This window comes from Chiloscyllium plagiosum, unplaced genomic scaffold (genome assembly GCF_037043375.1).
Source record: "Chiloscyllium plagiosum isolate Xiang-an unplaced genomic scaffold, Cpla_swu_hap1 HiC_scaffold_40, whole genome shotgun sequence".
Classification (NCBI taxonomy): domain Eukaryota; kingdom Metazoa; phylum Chordata; class Chondrichthyes; order Orectolobiformes; family Hemiscylliidae; genus Chiloscyllium; species Chiloscyllium plagiosum.
In genome coordinates, this window is record NW_028270178.1 from 73,240,522 (window position 1) to 73,259,627 (window position 19,106).

The 19,106-nt window shown below is 44.8% G+C and overlaps 1 long non-coding RNA gene across 3 annotated transcripts in view; it reads right to left on the reverse strand.

Annotated features, from left to right (window-relative positions):
* Positions 1 to 18,413, reverse strand: part of LOC148138617 (uncharacterized) — a 29,345-nt gene extending 10,932 nt beyond the window's left edge. For all 3 annotated transcript variants that reach the window (XR_015753894.1, XR_015753893.1, XR_015753895.1), the window contains exons 1-3: positions 18,306 to 18,413; positions 15,151 to 15,325; positions 12,687 to 12,786 (exon numbers count right to left, since the gene is read on the reverse strand). This is a non-coding gene — a long non-coding RNA (uncharacterized LOC148138617). The remainder of the gene's footprint in view (positions 1 to 12,686; positions 12,787 to 15,150; positions 15,326 to 18,305) is intronic.
* Positions 18,414 to 19,106: the final 693 nt, after the last annotated feature.

Below are 19,106 nucleotides of genomic sequence, written 5' to 3' on the forward strand. Positions count from 1 at the left end.
CACCCTCTCTCCATTACCCTCCACCTACATCTACCTATTGCCTTCCTAGCTCCCTTCCCACCAACCCCACACATCCCTCTTATTTATCTCTCAGCCCTCTTACTACACCCCTCCCCCTCCAATCCCAGCATTCCTGATGAAAGGCTTATGCCCTAAACTCTTGCTCCTGGGATGCTACCTGACCTGCTATGCTTTTCCAGCGCCACACTTTAACGCAAGCTGGAAGAACAACACGTCATCTTCCACTTGGGGACCCTGCACACCTCTATCCCCAGTATCAAATTCAATAATTTTAGGTCCTGAACTCTTCAATGTCCTAGCGCCCTAGCCTCTTAACCCACACACCAGTCCTTGTTATCATATAGCCTGCCATTACACACTACCTATGCTTAGCCACTAACAGTCCCCATAAACAGCTATTTACCCTCCCCCTCCAACGCTCCCATCTCTTTCTTTGGACTCTATCACCACCTATCATTTACTCCTTAACTCCAACCTTCTGCATATAAACTGACATTTCTTTTCAGTCGCATCAGTTCTGAGGAAGGGTCAGCGGATCCAAAATGTTAACTCTGATTTCTCTTCACAAATACTGCCAGACCTGCTGAGCTTTACCAGTACCTTTTGGTTGTTGTGTGAGATTTACAGCATCCGCAGTTCTTTTGGTTCTAATTTACCAGGAATTTCTAATTCAGATCTAGCCGCCTAAAACCGTGTTTATAAACACTCCCAGTCCACACAAACACAATTTCTCTCCCAGTCTCTGCTGTCTCTCTCACTCCCTTCACACTCACTGAGTGCACCCCCACCACAGTGACACTGCACCTGCACAGTTCATGGTCAGGTGTTGGCCCACTGGACCCACCCCTCATTCACTCCCATTGTCTGGAGGATCACACCAACTCTCCTATTGGTCTGAAGCTGCCATCAATCACCCGGACCCCATTGTGACACGAGTTATGCGCTCCTCCCAGGATTATTGGAGGCTGAAGGGTGACCTTACTGAGGTTTATAAAATCATGAGGGGCACGGGTAGGATAAATAGACAATGTCTTTTCCCTGGGGTGGGGGAGTCCAGAACGAGAGGGCATAGGTTTAATGTGAGAGGGGAAAGATTTAAAAGGGATCAGAGGGTTAACTTTTTTCACAGCAGGTGGTGCGTGTATGGAATCTTCTGTCAGGGGAAGGGGTGGAGGTTGCTACAATTAGACCATTTAGCATCTGGATGGGTATATGTATTGGAAGGATGTAGTGGGATGTGTGCCACGTGTTGGCAAATGGGACGAGATTAGGTTAGGACATCTGGTCAGCATGGACTAGTTTGACCAAAGGGGTTGTTTTCATGCTGTACATCTCTATGGCTCTGCACTAGAATGAGCTTCAACATTCAGTGAAAGAGGGCAGTATCACAGTAGAGGGACTGGGGGCTATTCATCCCATTGGGGCTGTCCTCTCTCCCTCTGGAGATGGTGCCAGTCTGTCCCAACTCACCTCCCATTTGCCTGTATTCCTCCAAATCCTTCCTTAAAAGAAGCTAAATTGCAAATTTATTTTGACAATAATTACTGAATCTGCATCCAGCTGTCGTTCAAACTGATCCACATGCTTAGAACTTACGGAATAAAATAATGTTCACATTTTTAACCTGCATTATTTGCCAATTACTTTAAAGCAGTTACTAAAAATTATGACGTTAATAATTTCTCCATCTGTCTCTCTTTAAATTAAATATCTTGGAAAGAAATCTGCTCCTGGATGAAATCACTGCTTAACCTTCCGAGCTGCAAGGAGAATTATCCGACCTTCTCCTAACTCTCCACATAGAGATGACCTCATGGTTCCGGAACTCGATCCCTCTATTAAGAAAAGCTAAAACACTGTATGCCTTCTAAACAACCCCGTCAACCTGCGTGGCAACTTTCAAGGATCTGTGTATTTGGACACTGAGATCTCTCTGCTCATCTACACTACCAAGAATCATACCATTAGCCCAGTACTTTGCATTCCAGTTACTCTGACCAAAGTGAATCACCTCACACTTGTCTGCATTAATCTCCATTTGCCAGCTCTCAGCCCAGCTCTGCAGCTTATCCAAGTCTCTCTCTAACGTAGAGCATCCTTCATCACTATCCACAACTCCACCGACCTTAGTGTTGTCTGCAAATTTACTAACACACCCTTCTACGCCCTCATCCTGGTCGTTTATGAAAATGACGAACAGCAGTGGACACAACACTGACCCTTGCGGTACACCCCTGGTAACTGGACTCCAGGATGAACATTTCCCATCAACCACCACTCTGTCTGCTTTCAGCAAGCTAATCACTGATCCAAACTGCTTTATCTCCCACAATCCCGTCCTTCTGCATTTTGTACAATAGCCTATTGTGGGGAACCTTACCGAACGCCTTGCTGAAATCCATATACACCACATCAACCGGTTTACTCTCATCTACCTGTTTGATCACCTTCTCAAAGAACTCAATAAAGGTTTGTGAGACACGACCTACCCTTCACAAAACCGTGCTGACTATCCCTAATCAATTTACTCTTTCCTAGCTGATTATAAATCCTATCTCTTATAACCTTTTCCAACACTTTACTAACAACTGAAGTAAGGCTCACTGGTCGAGAATTACCAGGGTTGTCTCTACTCCCCTTCTTGAACAGGGGAACCACATGTGCCATCCTCCAGTCTTCTGGCACTATTCCTGTAGACAATGACGATTTAAAGATCAATGCCACAGGCTCGGCAATCTCCTCCCTGGCTTCCCAGAGGATCCGAGGATAAGGCCACTGGGCCGGATGGGTTTTATCTATTTTCACACTCTGCAGGATTTCTAATAGCTCTTCCTTATGAACCTCAATCCCACCTAGTCGAGTAGCCTGTATCTCAGTAATCTCGACAACATTTTCGTTTTCTAAAGTGAATACAGTTGAAAAATATTCATTTAGTGCTTCCCCTATCTCCTCTGACTCCACATCCAACTTCCCACTACTATCCTTGATTGGCCCAATCTTATTCGTCATTCTTTTATTCCTTAAATACCTATAGAAAGCCTTAGGGTTTACCCTGATCCTATCCGCCAACAATTTCTCATGTCTCCTCCTGGCACTTCTGAGCTCTTTCTTTAGGACTCCCCTGGCTATCTTGTAACCCTCAAGCGCCCTAACTGAGCCTTCACATCTCATCCTAACATAAGCCGCCTTCTTCCTTTTGAAGAGAGATTCCATTTCCTTTGTAAACCACAGCTCCCGCACTCTACAGCTTCCTCCCTGCCTGACAGGTATATACTTATCTAGGACAAACAGGAGCTTTTCCTTGATCTTTGAGGGTTCCTATTCTCTGCCTGGTTACTCGTTTATCCTTAGTGTATTTCTGGAATCTCTGGATTCTCCGGGAACCTATTTCCCAAAGCTCTCTCATGTCCCGTTTTGCTCTCCTGGTTTCCCTCGAGTATACTCCTACTTCCCCTATACTCCTCCAGGAATTCACACAAACACAGATGTCTGCACCTGCCATATCCCTCCTTCATTTTCTTGACCAGACCCTCAATTTTTCTCAACGGGCAGCATTTCCCACACTACCTGCTAAGGCCTTAACAGGATCATACTGTCTGTGTACTCTCGTTGTCGCAGGCCTATGGACGCAACGGCAGATGAGGACAGAGAAGCAATGATTCTCAGTAAAGAGGTCGTGTTGGGAAAGATAACAGCCTAAAGATAGATGGGTCGCCTGGCCGTGATGGAATGCATCCCAGGGGACGTTAACAGATGGTAAAGTGTAAATAGCAAATGCACTCGTGATAATTCACTAAAATTTGCTGGACTCTGGGACAGTTCTGACAGATTGGCAAGTTGCAAATGTGATGCGAATATTTTAAAATGGACCCGTTAGCATAACGTCCTTAGTGGGGAAGATGCCCGATCTCTTAAGGAAGAAATAGTGAGCTATGTGGATAGAAACTGTCTCATCAACCAGACACAGCATCGATTCATGAAAGGTAAACTTCACTAAGATGAGTGGTAGTGTGTGCCAAGGCCACTGTAAGTCTGCACAGGGATACAGGTAGGTTACGTGAGTGGGTAAGAATTTGGCAGATGGAGTTCAATGTTGGGAAAGGTGAGGTCATACATTTTGGTCGGACCAACAGCAAACTGATGATGAAATGGTGAAAACTTGCAGCATGCTGCTGTACAGAGGGAGTTGGGTGTCCTTGTGCATGAATCACAGGAAGTTGGTTTGCAGATACAGCAAGTAATTAAGGCAGTGAAGGGAATATTGTCCTTCATTCCTAGAGGGAGGGTTATGCTGCAGCTGTACAGGGTGCTGGTGAGGTCACACCTGGAATACTGTGTACAGGTTTGGTGCCCTTACTTCAGGAAGGATGTACTGACACTGGAGGAAGTGTAGAGGAGTGTTTTAAAAAATTCTCAAGGTCAGGTTCGTAGGAGAGTAGTCTGACACAGAACAAACGACCAAGAGGCGAGTCTGCTAGAATATGGGCATTTTATTCCCCGCAGCGTCGCCACAACCAGGTCTCATACAACGGGTCTGGCTTATACTCACTCTACATGTTACCGGAACTGGGAGCTGTCAGTTCTCGTAGAGCGGTTGCCAACAACCCACGCTCGGCGGTTAAACGTAACCCCGGAGCAGACTCACCGAACTGGAGACTTTTCCAGCTGATATACTCTTTTCCAGATATAAACATTCATGTGAACAGCAGAGCAAGGCTAAAAAACACATTCCATTCTGGTTACATACAGATAAGAAGATTCACACGGGGAGGTGTGTAATAAGATTCACACGGGACTAAGCAACACCTCCATTCCGGTTAGATTCACACATATATTGGGACATAATTTTTAACCGTTTCACCACATTCCACTGCTTGGCCCAATACATGTGTTACATTATGATTCACACATGTATTGGGACATAATTTTACACCACAAGGAGGCTCACTAGTTTTAGTCAGGATTTCAGAGGGTTAGTGTATGCGGAGAGATTGAGGAAACTGGTAGTATGCTCATTGGAATCTCGAAGTATGGGAGGTTGGATAGGAAATTATGAACGGAGTAGATAAGATATAAGCAAGGAGGTGATTTCCGCTGGGGGTGGGTCAAACTAGGAAGCAGAGCATCAAAATAAGGGGGTATCAGATTTTGGACTGAGTTCAGGATGGACTTCTTCAGCTAAATCTGTGAATCTGTGGAATTTGCTGCTGAGTGCAGCAGTTTAGATTATCAACTTGACTATCTTTAGGTCAAAAGGTAGATTTGTGAACAGGAAAGGAATTAAGGATGATGGTGAGAGATCAGGAATGTGGATCTGAGGACATGAAAAGATTAGCCCTGATCTTACTGAATGGCAGAGCAGGCTTGAGGGGCCAGGTAGCCTGCTGCAGCTCCTCTTTCTTATGTTCTTATGTTCCCACTTTCCAGCCGTCCCTTTCCCTGGGAATAGCAAAGGAATATTAAAATTTCTCGGCCTTGTGCTGTCAAAATTCACCTTTGTCCAATTTAGAACACCGTTTATATCTGGTCTATTATTTTCTGTAACTATTTTAAAACTAGAAGAATTATCAGAGAATCCGGACAGCGTGGAAGTTGGCCATTCAGCCCATCACAACCACACCGACCCTCAGAGACTCCTACCTTACCACTGTAACGCTGCATTTCCCATGGCTAATCCACCTAGCGTGCACATCCCTGAACACTATGGGCAATTTCACACGGCCAATCCACCTAACCTGCACATCCCTGAACAATATGGGCAATTCAGCCCAGAATATCCACACAACCTGCATATCTTTAGATAGTGGGAGGAAACCAGAGCAAACAGACAAAGCCCACGCAGATAATAACAACAAGGTAATCATTCCTTTCTTATTTCCCAGTTCCACCAAAATAACGTCACTGGACGTACTCCCAGGAATATCCTCCCTAAGCACAACTATAATGCTATCCCGAAACAAAAAGGCCACTCCGCCTCCTCTCATGTCCCCCTTTCTATCCTTCCTCTTGCATCGACACCCTGGAACATTAAGCTGCCAGTCCCACTCATCCCTGAGCAACGATTCTGTCATACTCTTGATATCATAGTCCCATGTTCAAAACCATACCCTGAGCCCATCTGCCTTCCCTGTCAGGCCTCTTGCATTGAAGTAACTGCAGTGTAACTTGTCAGTTCTACCTGGTTCAGTGCCTTGCCCTTGCCTGCCTTAACTGTTTGACTTCTGAACTGTACCAGTCTCAGACATAACTCTTTTCTCACTATCTCTTTGGGTTTACCCTCACTGGATTAATGCCTCCTGAGTAACACTAGCAAATCTCCCTGCCTGGATATTAGACACTTTCCAATTCAGGTACAATCCATCCTTCTTATGCAGGTCCACTCTACTCCAGAGGAGATTACAATGATCAAAAGATGTGAATCCTTCTGCCCTACACCAGCTACTTAACTAATCATTCATCTCCTCCATCCTGCTATTCCTACTCTCACTAGCGTGTAACACCGGGAGTAATGCAGATATTATGACCGAGGACCTACTTTTTTATATTCCAGGCTAATTTGCTATATTCTCTCATCAGGACTTCATCTTTTCCCCTTCCTATGTCATTGGTACCAATGTACAATGACCTCCCACTGGTCGTTCTTCCCTTTGAGAATATTCTGCTACCTGTCCGAAACATCCTTGATCCTGGCACCAGGGAGGTGCCATCCCATTCTGATGTCTCACTGTCAGCTGCAGAAACAGCAGTCTGTGCCCGACTACAGAGTCCCTTATCATCATTGAGTGTTTGGAATCTGATATACCTCTTATTATAGCAGAGCCAGTCTCAGTAGCAGTAACTTGGCTGTCAGTGCAACATTCCCCTGAGAGTCTATGACCACCTACATTATCCAAAATAGTATACTTGTTTCAGATGGGGATAGCCACAGGAGACTCCTGCTCTACCTATCTCCCTCTCCTACCTTACCGAGAGGTAACCTATCTACCTAACTGTATCTGCAGTTTTCCGGCCTGAAACTGCCACCTATCACACACCTGACTCTTGTAAATTCTTCATTACCATTAAGCACCGTTCCATCAGATGCATGTGATACAAGAGGTATTGCTTCACTTCCTGCACGCTATCATCAGGATCATTCAACCTCTCCCTACTCTCCTCCAGGAAGTGCACATCACTGTATGAATGGCCATCTCTGCATTTTAATCGGTAGACCCAGAAAAAGGCAGTCTTACAGCTTTACAAAAGACTACTCGAATACAGTAGTACCTGTATTTTATATTTAAAACGTTCAACCAAAAGATCATAATAGAAGCATTTAAACTAATAAACACTCACTCTACTGAATGTTGCAGATTTTAAAATGTAAAACAGAGTAAGATTTACCTTTTAAGAGACTGAAACCCACTGAGCTGATCCCCGGCTGTGGGTCACAGACATACAGCACGGAAACAGACCCTTCAGTCAAACTCGTCCCTGCCGACCAGATATCAGAAACTAATCCCTTCCCATTTGCCAGCACTTGGTCGATATCCCTGTAAACCCTTGCTATTCATATACCCATCCAGATGCCTAATAAATGTTGCAATTGTAGCAGCCTTCACAACTCCCTTTGGCAGCTCATTCCATAAACGCACCACCGTCGCATGAAAATGTTGCCCCTTAGGTCCCTTTTATATCTTTCCCCTCTCGTGCTAAATCGATGCCCTCTGGTTCTAGACTCCCTCACTCCAGTGAAAGTACCTTGTCTATCTATCCGATCCATGCTCATGATTTTATAAATCTCTGGGCGGCACGGTGGCACAGTGGTTAGCACTGCTGCCTCACAGCGCCAGAGACCCGGGTTCAATTCCCGCCTCAGGCGACTGACTGTGTGGAGTTTGCACATTCTCCCCGTGTCTGCGTGGGTTTCCTCCGGGTGCTCCGGTTTCCTCCCACAATCCAAAGATGTGCAGGTCAGGTGAATTGGCCATGCTAAATTGTCCGTAGTGTTAGGTAAGGGGTAAATGTAGGGGTATGGGTGGTTTACACTTCGGCGGGTCGGTGTGGACTTGTTGGGCCGAAGGGCCTGTTTCCACACTGTAAAGTAATCTAATCTAATCTAATCTGAGATCACGCCTCAGCCTCTGACACTTCAGGGAAAACAGCCCCAGCCTATACAGCCTCTCCCTATATCTCAAACCCTCCAACCCTGGCAATATCCTTATAAATCTTATGTGAACCTTTCAAGTTACACAACATCCTTCTGATAGGTGGAGAACAGAATTGCACACAATATTGCAAGAGTGGCCAAACCAATGACCTGAACAGCCGCAACATGATCTCCCAACTCTCTTACTCAATACTCTGACCAATGAAGGAAATCATACCAAACACCTTCACTATCCTATCTACCTGCGCCTCTACTTTCAAGGAGCTATGAACCTGCACAGCAAGGTCTCTTTGTTCAGCAACACTCCCCAGGACCTGACCATGATGGGTATCAGTCCTGCTAAGCTTTGCTTTTCCAAAATGCAGCACCTCGCACTTATCTGAATTGAACTCCATCTGCCACTCCTAAGCCTATTTGCCCATCTGATCAAAATCCCATTGAAATCTGAGGTAACATTCTTCACTGTCCACTACACCTCCAATTTTGGTGCCATCTACAAACCTACTAATTATACCTCCTGTGTTCACATCCAATTCATTTATATAATTGATGAGAAGTAGTGGACCCAGCACCGATCCTTGTGGCACTCCACTAGTCACAGGCCTCCAGTCTGAAAAATAATCATCCATCACCACCACCCTCTGTCTTCTGCCTTTGAGCCAGTTCTATATCAAAATGGCTACTTCCGTGAGATCTAACCTTTCTAACCAGTCTCCCATGGGAAACCTTGTCGAACGCCTTACTGAAGTCCATATAGATCACATCTACTGCTCTGCTCTCATCAATCCTGTTTGTTACTTCTTAAAAACCAGATCAAGTACGTGACACATGATTTCCCATGCAGAACGTTATGCTGACTATCCCTAATCAGTCCGTGCTTTTCCAAATACACGCAAATCCTGTCGCTCAGGGCTCCCTCCAACACCTAGTCTAGCACAGCGTCTGTAGTTCCCGGGCTTGTCCAAACCGCCTCCGTTAAATAGTGGCGCCATATTAACTAACCCGCAGTCTTCTGGCACCTCAGCTGTAACTATCAATAATACAAAAATCTCAGCAAGAAGCCCAGAAATCACATCCCACGCTTCCTACAGAATTTTAGGGTACACCTGAACAAAGCTTGGGGATAGGTCCACCTTTATGCGTTTCAAGACATCCAGTACTCTGTAGTATGGACATTTTTCAAGATGTCACCATTTATTTCCCCACATTCTACATTTCCGGTGTCCTTCTCCACAGTAAATACTGATGCAAAATATTACATCTTGATAAAACAAATGAGGGCAGGACTTACACTAATTAAAAGTAAGGCTTTGAGTCGTGATATGGAACAAACAATTAGAATGTTTAAAATACATTCAGACAAGTATATAAATAGGAAATATTTGGATAAATGTGGACCAAGCGGAGGCAGGTGCGATTAGATTAGTTGGGAATTATGGTCAGCATGGACTGGTTTAATCACAGGGTCTGTTACTTTGCTGTATAACATTATGACTAACTCTCGCTATCACTGTGAATTCCTCGGTCCTCACAACTCCTCAGATCACTTTCACCTCATCCAGACTAAACCCTTCCTTATCTCTAGAAATCCTCCCTAGACTCAGGACCATCACTATCTCTGGTATCACAAATAACAATCTCTGTAACATCCTCCAATCTCCTCCCATCTCATCACCCTCACGATCTCAAATCTTGACAACCCCCACAAATCTGTCCTTCTCCACAGTAAACACTGATGCCTCTTGTTTAGTATCCCCCCCAACAACCCCATCTCCTGCGTCTCCACACAAAGGCTGCCTTGTTGATCTTTGAAGTGGCCTATTCTCTCTCTAGTGACCCATTTGCTCTTAATGCATTTCTAAAAACCCTTTCCCTATTCCTTATCCTATTCGCCAAAGCGGAGTCCTGTCCCCTTTTTTGCCTTACTGATTTTACTCTTAAGTATACTATTCTTGCCTTTATACTCGAAGGATGTTTGTGATTTTTTGGATTGGAATAAATGCAAAATATTACATCTTGGTAAAACAAACGAGGGCAGGACTTACACTGATTAAAAGTTGGGCCTCGGATAGTGATATGGAACAAAGAGACCGAGGGGTTCAGGTCTTTGAAGTATGTGTCACATGCAGACACGGTGGTTGAGAAAGGGTTTCGCACATTTGCCTTCATTGCTCAGATCTTTGAACCTCGGAGTTGGGACGTTATGTTGAGGTTGTACAGGGTGTTGTGAGGCCTCTTCTGGAATACTGTGCCCAGTTCTGGTTGTGCTGTTATAGGAAGGATATTATTAAATCGGAGCACTTTCAGAAGAGATTTACCAGGATGGTGATGGGAACGGAGGGATTGAATTATAAGCAGAGTCTGGATAGGCTGGGTCCTTTTTCACTGGAGCACAGGAGGCTGAGGGGTGACCTTATTAGAGGTTTATAAAATCCTAAAGAGTTTCAGTAATGTGAACAGCAGGTGCCCTTTCCAGGAGGGGGCGCGATTCAAGATTGGGGACATACTTTTTAACGTAAGAAAAGGAAGGCTTTAAAAAGAAGTTCCGGATTTTATTTTTTGTTTTTGCACAGAGAGTGTTTCACATGTGGAATAAACTTGCAGAGGACATGGCAGCTGTGAATACAATTGCAATTTCAGGGTGGCACAGTGGCTCAACGATTCGCACTGCTAACTCTCAGCGCCAGGGACACAGGCTTAATTCCTGTATTGGGTCACTGTCCATGTGGAGTTTGCATATTCCTCCCCATGTCAGCGTGGGTTCCTCCAGGTGCTCCCGTTTCCTTCCACAATCCATAGATGTACAGGGAAGGTGAACTGGCTGCGCTCAATTGCCCATAGTGTTCAGGAATGATTGAGTTGAGTGAATTAGTCAGGGGTAAATGTAGAGCAAAAGGGTAGTGGAATGGGATTCTAATAGGAAAAAAACATTTGGACCCATATATCAATAGGGAATGCTAGGATGGACTTGGACCAAGTGGAGGCAGATGCGATTAGTTCAGTTCGAATTTATGGTCGACACGGACCGATTGGACCACAGGGTCTGTGTCGATGCTGTATAACTTTATGACTCATTACCTCTGTAAATTCCTCTATGCTTGGATCTCTCCCTACCAGTGCCACCTCACCCAGCCTTACAAACCCTCCTCATCTCTATAATTCCTCTCCAGCCTCAAAATCCAAAAATCTCTATCACAAATATCTCTATCTCTGTAATATCCTCCATCCTCACAATCCTTACCAATTTGCATCTCCTCCAGTTTCATTATCCTCCCCATGTCTAATCCCCTCCAGTCTCTCAAAGCTCTGCTATATGTGCCTTTCTTTATTTCCAGCTTTCAAGATGCCCAATGTTTATTTCTCACTTGATGATGGCCCTTTCCAATTCCTGTGCTGAGCTTCTGAATTTCCTCTTAAACCTCTGCGTCTCACTTTCCTCCCAAAAACATTTACCAATCACGTGTCATCAATTCTCGTATCACCTTTTCTGACCTGATGTCCAATGGAGCCTGTCATATTCCTATAATAAACAGCTCAGCGGTCTACAGAACAGAAAAAGGTCTGGTGGTCCATCGGGTCTGTGAGAAAAAAAAACTACCACCGAACTATCCTCATCTATTTTCCATTACTTGTGGAAAAGTGTCATGTATCATGGCATCGCAAGTGCACACTAAATACATCTCAAATGTTTTCGGGATTTCTGTGTCTCCCACCCTCACAGACAGTGAGGTTTAGTGCAACTGTTGCTCGATGACGACATCACCCGCAGAAACACAGAGCAGCTGGGTCTGTGCAAACCAGAGGTCGCCCACACATTGGGAAGGATGGCAGGATCCCTGAGAGGGGGCACAGGAGAGTTACCAGGATGGTTCAAGGAATGGGGGATTTTAGTTGCAGGGACATGGGTGTTGTTAATACATATCAAGAATATCCATCTATAATAGATGGACTCTTGTTCTCAACCTCTCCCCTTGCCTGGGCTGTGGTAACCTTCAGGTTAAACCACCACCAGACATCTCTCCATAACGAGAGAGCAGCCCGATGGTCTGGTAGGACAATACTGACTATACCTTTTGCGCAGTGATGCCACTGTACCTCGGGGGTGGAGAGAGGGAATGCTGAATGTGGTGGATGGGACTTCACTCAGGCAGAGTGCTTTTTCTTGGAGGATGTTCACTTTCTTTAACATTGCTGGGAGCTGCACTGATGCAGGCAAGTGGAGAATGTTCCAAAACAACCCATGTGTGCCTTATAGACAACAATCAGACATTGGGGAATCTGGGGTTTGGGGAAACTGAGATTGTTCTCCTTGTAGCAAAGGAAATTGAAGAGAGCTGAGAAACAAGTGCTTACAAAACATATACATTAGGATGTTAAACCTTACACTCATCAACTCATCATAAAAGGATTACTGGACACATATTGAAGATTTCGGGGAGATCTATTGACAGGGTGGTTTGATTCAAAGGAGAATTTTTATGCAGAAAATGGAATTGAGCAGGAACAAAATACTCACACACAGTGCAAATATCCAGGTCCTGATGAATGGAGTAATTCAGTCAGAGTTTGGCGTTACAATTACTGAGATTCCCATCTGAATATCCACCTGTAGTATCCTGTAATACAAGTTTATAAAATCTGTCACTGTCAGGTCAGGTTAGTAACTCACACCATCCCCTCCACCTGGCCCAGGACGACTGTAGACATTACTCCTTGAGGTCATCAGTCAGTTCAGGGGGAAATCTATGTGGGTTTCTATGAGTTTCCACCTTGGTACTTCATGTGACTGAACAGGGCAGATCTTTGACACATGGTACAGAATGTTCCAAGAGTCAGTGAGATGCGGAGAGTAGGATTTGCTTCCTTTTCTTTCCTTCCGTGTTGCCGCTGTGCCTCATCAATAAGACATGGGGAGTGAAAGGTTCATGCAGCTTGATGGGCAAGTAGTCTCCATTCTAACCAATGGGCAGCAAGATCCTCCCAGTCACTCCAAAGCGTCTCTCTGAAAAGACAGCAACTCAGCATGCTTCCCACTGCCCGGTGCTCCCTGGAAAGATTTAGAATGACGGGGGAATCTCCTAGAAAATGCAGAACAGTAAACTTCCAAAAGGATTATAAACTGCTTACAGGGAGGGATTCGTTGGAGAAGTGGATAAGTTGGTAAATGGAGCATAACTTGGGATAATGTGAAGTTGTTCATTTTGGAGGAGGTAATAAAAGAACAGAGGACTATTTAAATGGTGGAAACTGTAGAAACCTGCAACACAAAAGGGACCAGTGGGTAACTGTGCAGGAAACAAAGAAGGCTAGCACACAGTTACAACAGGTCATCAGGAAGGGAAAAGGAATATTGTTCCTGATTTCAGGGGATTTGCAGTATAAGAGTTTGGAGTATATACCTGAGAGCCACTTTATATAGTGCAAGTGAGACCACATCTGGAGTAATGAGAGAAGGTTTGGTCCCTTTATTTAAGGAAATACATCACTTCATCTGAAGCATTCAGAGAAGATTGAGTGGGATGATCCCTGGTTTGCAGGGACTATCTTTTAAGAAAAGGCTGAAGAAGTTGGGACTCGACTCATTGGATTTGGGGGAGAATGAGAGGGGATCTTATTGAAACATATAGGCTTATTAAGGAGTATGACAGGGTATATACTGAGAGGATGTGTCCCATCATGAGGGAACCTAGAACCAGATTCTGGGTCAGTTGCAGAATCAAGGGTTCTGTTTTAGATTTGCCAATTTTAATGCAACACAGACATGGGTAAGGGGTTTCAGTAGCAATGGAGCTGGGGTGAGGTGGAGAAAAGCAACATTTTAGAGATTGGAATTCCTGGTGTTTGCAATTGTGTAAACATCTGATCAGAAGATTACCTTGGGGTCATAATATGAGAGCAATATTGTGAAGAGTGTAGTTCTGCCTCAGGCATTTCCCAGTGAGAGGGAGGGGCCCAGCAGTAAGGGAAAGAAATTTGTAATAGCAACTGAAGGCAATGGATTTAATCATTGCAGTGTTTCATTGGAGGAAATTGCAGCCAATCAAGTTGTAGGCGTGTGGTGAGCAGTTTGATGAATGAGTAACAGTGGAGCAATGGAGAGGGATGATGGGGAGAGAGAGCTGGGCATTGTCAGTGTACATGTGAAACCAATACGATGTCACCTCCTGGCAGTATATAGGTGAGATACAGGAGGGGACAAAGATAGATCCTGGATGGACACCACATATGAAGAATTCAGAAAGGAAAGGGAGAGTGGAGATGGAGCAGGATTTTCCAACAACCTTGATGTCAAATATTAGTTCTGAGCAGAATTGGAGAGAAGGACATAACCAGAAAAGACAGACAGAACAAGGAACATAATTTGTGAATTGGTGAGGGGGAGTGATGAGGAGGAGTCAGACTCCAAAACTACTATTTCTACATCAGTGACATCACCCAACTCCACCCTAGTCTCAGCTCATTCACTGAAATACTCATCCATACTTGTGTTATCTCTAGACTTCGTTATCCAAACACAGTCCTGGCCAGCCTCCCACATTCAACTTACATATAATCTCAAGAATATCTATATATCTACTGCCCAAGTGTTCACTTGTACCAAAACTTGCTGATTCATCAAAAGGCTCCTATTTACAAGCAACAATTTAAAATTCTCTCCCTTGATGTAATTCCTGGCTGTGAACATCCCTGTCTCCCTGCACCACACAACCTGTGAGACCTCGACAACTCATTTTCTTTCAGACTCCCAAAGATGCATTTATTCATTGCTTCACCGGTCTGGCTGTTTCGACACGGTCAAGGCAACACAATCTGGAATTCGCACCCTGACCCTCTCAGACCTGCTTTCCTCTTTTAATGTATTCCTGAAAACCTGCTTATTTGGCAATACTTTTGATCACCTGACCTAATATCCCCATCTGTGGCCTTATGTCAGAAATTCTCAACTTCTGTGAAATTATAAAAATGATAAAAATACAAACTGTTGTTGATTTGCAGACACATTGTCAACTCTTCACTGTCGCAGTGAACAATCTGTAACAGCTCTTCCCCAACTACATTGTGGGAGCACCTTCACCACACGAACTGCAGCTGTACAAGGAAGTCAAACATCACCCTCTCCACAGGCAATGGGGCTTTAGCATTAATCACTGGTATCTGTGGAGAGAGAAACACAGGGATGCATTACAGGAAGTGAGAATGTTGCAAAATTTAATGGTCAGAAATGGAAGGAAAATGCACTCTTGTTGAAAAAAATTATTCACTGGCAAAGATACTGTGGAAAATTTAGTCCATTTAGAGAGCAGCACATTGCCAGTGGTTGGGCAGCAGAGGAAAATTAACTTACAAAAGGTCTGTGAACGAACAGTAAAACACTAAACAAGCCAAACACCCTGTATCCCAAAACGTTAACTCCCCTTCCTGCTCCACCAAGGACATGCAGGTCCTGGGCCACCGCCACCGCCAAATCCCAGGCATCTAATGCCTGGAGGAAGAACGCCTCATCTTCTGTGTTCGGATCCTCCAACCACATGGGATCAATGTGGATTTCACCAGTTTCCTCATTTCCACTCCCCTCACCTTATCCCAATCCAGCCTTCCAACTCAGCACCGTCCTCTTGACCTGTCCTACATGTCTATCTTCCTTCCCACTGATCGGCTGCTGCCTGACCGGCTGTGATTTTCTAGCATCACACTCTTTGACATTGAAAACATCCTGACGCTGACACTGTGTAAATCTTGCCCTATCACAGCCTGCCAGGGAAGGCTGCGCATGCGTCCCCCTGCAGCTTGCCCCTCACAAAGTCGACAGCCACACACGTGTCCCATGGATCACTGCCCCCAATAAGGATGGTGGTGATCACTCACGCCTTTCACCATTTTCTGGTTTGCCACAAACACGGGCCTGGGATTTTCAAATTTGTATTTTCCGACGTGCACTAAGTTCTGTAAAACGTCTCAGCCCATTCCATTAAAATTTCCTTCCCTTCCTGGTCAATAGATCTTTCCTTAACCGTGCCCTGCACCTTCACACATTTCCAATGGCTTGGTCCCAACAACACTGTGCTGCCAGTGAAGCTTATCACGTGGTTGAGTATAGCCACGCCCCTCATTCACTCAGATTGGTTGGAGGATCAACCGGCACTGGCTAGTCTTCTAGACCCATCCCCATCATCTTATTGGTCCTGCAATGAGATCAATCACCAGATGCCCATTGTGGGCTGGAGCATGCTCAGTGTTTCCTGCTTTTGCTGCTATTCATCATGTATAATAGAGAGGGTTAATTCCTGTTTCTCCTAATGTCAGACATTAATAACAACTTCCTGCATTGTATGGAGCCTTTCACACGACAATTCACCTAAAGTGCTTCATGAATGCTGGAAACGTTGACTAAAGAGAACAATTTTAAGATACATCTTTGAGGAGTACAGAGGGGGTTAGGAATGATATTTAAGAGGATTTTTTTAGATTAGATTACTTAGACAAACCATCCAAAGAGCAACCCACCCAGACTATTCCCCTACATCTAACACAACGACAATTTAGTGGCCAATTCACCTAACCCGCACATTTGTGAACTGTGGGAGGAAACCGGAGCACCCACGCAGACATGGGAGAATGTGCAAACTCCACACAGACAGTTGCCTGATGCAGGAATAGAACCTGGGATTCTGCAGCTGTGAGGCAGCAGTGCTAACCGCTGTGCCACCGTGCCGCCCATCTGCAGCTGTGTCCTCTGGAGTTCTGCCACACCTAGTTGTGAATGGTGATGGACAATTAAACAACTCACTGGAGGAAGGATCACAGATATCCCCACCCTTCCTGATGGAGGGGCCTCACACATCCATGCACCAGATAAGACAACAGCATTTGCAGGAATCTGCAGCCAGAAGTGCAAAGCAGGATGATCCATCTCAGCCTTCTCCAGTGATTTCCAACATCACAGATGTGAGTTTTAAGCCAGTTTGAATAATATCAGGAAATGGTTAAGTAGTGTAAAGGCTACTGGCCCTGCCAACATTCTGGCAATAATACTGATGGTTTGTGCTCCAGAACTTGCCACCCACCAAGTCACGTACCGCTCCAGCACTGGCATATACCGACAATGTGGAACATTGCCCAGGCATGTTCAACACAAAAACACAGGGCAATCCAACCCAGCCAATTTCCATCTATCAGTCCACACTCGATCAGCAGTAAAGTGATGGAAGATGTCATCAACAGAGCTACCAAGCAGCAGCTGCTCAGCAACAGCCAGCTGAGTGACACTCATTTTAGGCTCCACCAGGACCACTCAGCTCCCGATTGTGTGACCGCCCTGATTCACAACCTGACAACCAGTTGAATCCCGGAGGTGAGTTGAGGGTGACAGCCCAGTCCCACTCCAAACCCTCTATTTCTAGCTGTGTCTACCCTTGTCTCAGCTCATATACTCTCATCCACCTTGTGTTTTCTCCAGACTTCATTATCCAAACACACTCCTGGCCAGCTTACCACATTCAACCTCCCTGTAATCTCAAGAAATTCTAAATCTCTGCTACCCAAGTACTCCCTCGTACCAAAACTTGTTGATCCATCAAAAGGCTCCTATTCATAATCAACAACATAGAGCCACAGAGATGTATAGCATGGAAACAGACCCTTCAACCCAACCCGTCCATGCCGACCAGATATCCCAACCCAATCTAGTCTCACCTGCCAGCATCAGTCCCACATCCCTCAATTTAAAATTCTCACCCTGGATTCAATTCCTGGTTGTGATCATCCCGAGCTCGCTGCAAAACACACCCTTTGAGACCTCGACAACATTCTCTTCGAGACTCCCAATGATCTGTTAATTCATTACTTCACCTTTGTGGCTGCTTTTACAGTTGCCAAAGCAACAAGGTCTGAAATTCGCAGGCAAAACCTCTCAGGTCTGCTTTCCCCCTTTAAGACATTCCTCAAAACCTGCTTATTTGGCAATGCTTTTGGTCACCTGACCTAATATCATCCTTCTCTGGCCTGAGGTCTGAAATTCCCACTAATATTTTTGTGAAATTATAAGCAGGATAATAAAACCACAAACTGTTCTTGATTTGGACATTATCTTCAAATCATCACTGTTGCTGAATGAATACTCTGTAATGTCTCGTACCCAACCACATTGTGGGAGCACCTTCACCACACAAACTGCAGCTGTACAAGAAAGTCAAACATCACCCTCTCCCCAGGCAACAGGGTTTTGGCATTAATCACTGGTATCTGTGGAAGGAGAAACACAGTTGATGTTTCAGGGAGTGCAAAACGGATTACAGGTAATGAAAATGGTGTAGAATTTGAAAGTCAGAAATGGAAGGAAAATACACTTGCTTATTGGAAAAAAGAATTCTTGACTGTCAAAGATTTTCCAGAAAAAAATGAAGAAGCAGCACATGGTCAGGGGCTGATCGGCAGAGAAAATAATAACTTACAAAAATGTCTGTAAAAGTAATCGTAAAATACTAAACAGACCAAATATACACCCATTGTTCAAGACTGAGGAAGCTAGATATTGACAAAGTGGTCATGAGGGAGCCCAGAGATGAAACAGAGCAGTATAAGTTGTTATGATCCCACAGTCATAGAGATGTATAGCACCGACACAGACCCGACAGTCTAACTCATCCAAGCCAACCAGGTATCCAAACCTAATCTATTCCCATTTGCCAGCACTTGACCCATTTCCCTGTAAAAGATTCCTAATCATATCATGTGTCCATTTAGATGCCTTTAACAAAATTTAATTGTACTAGCCTCCACCATTTCCTCTGGCAGCTCATTCCATCCACTGCATGAAAGAGTTGCCCTTTTGGTCACTTTGAAATTTTTCCCCGTTCACCCGAAAGCAATGCCCTCTACTTCTGAACACTCCTACTCCAGGGAAAACACCTTTGTTCATTTACTCTATTCATGCCCC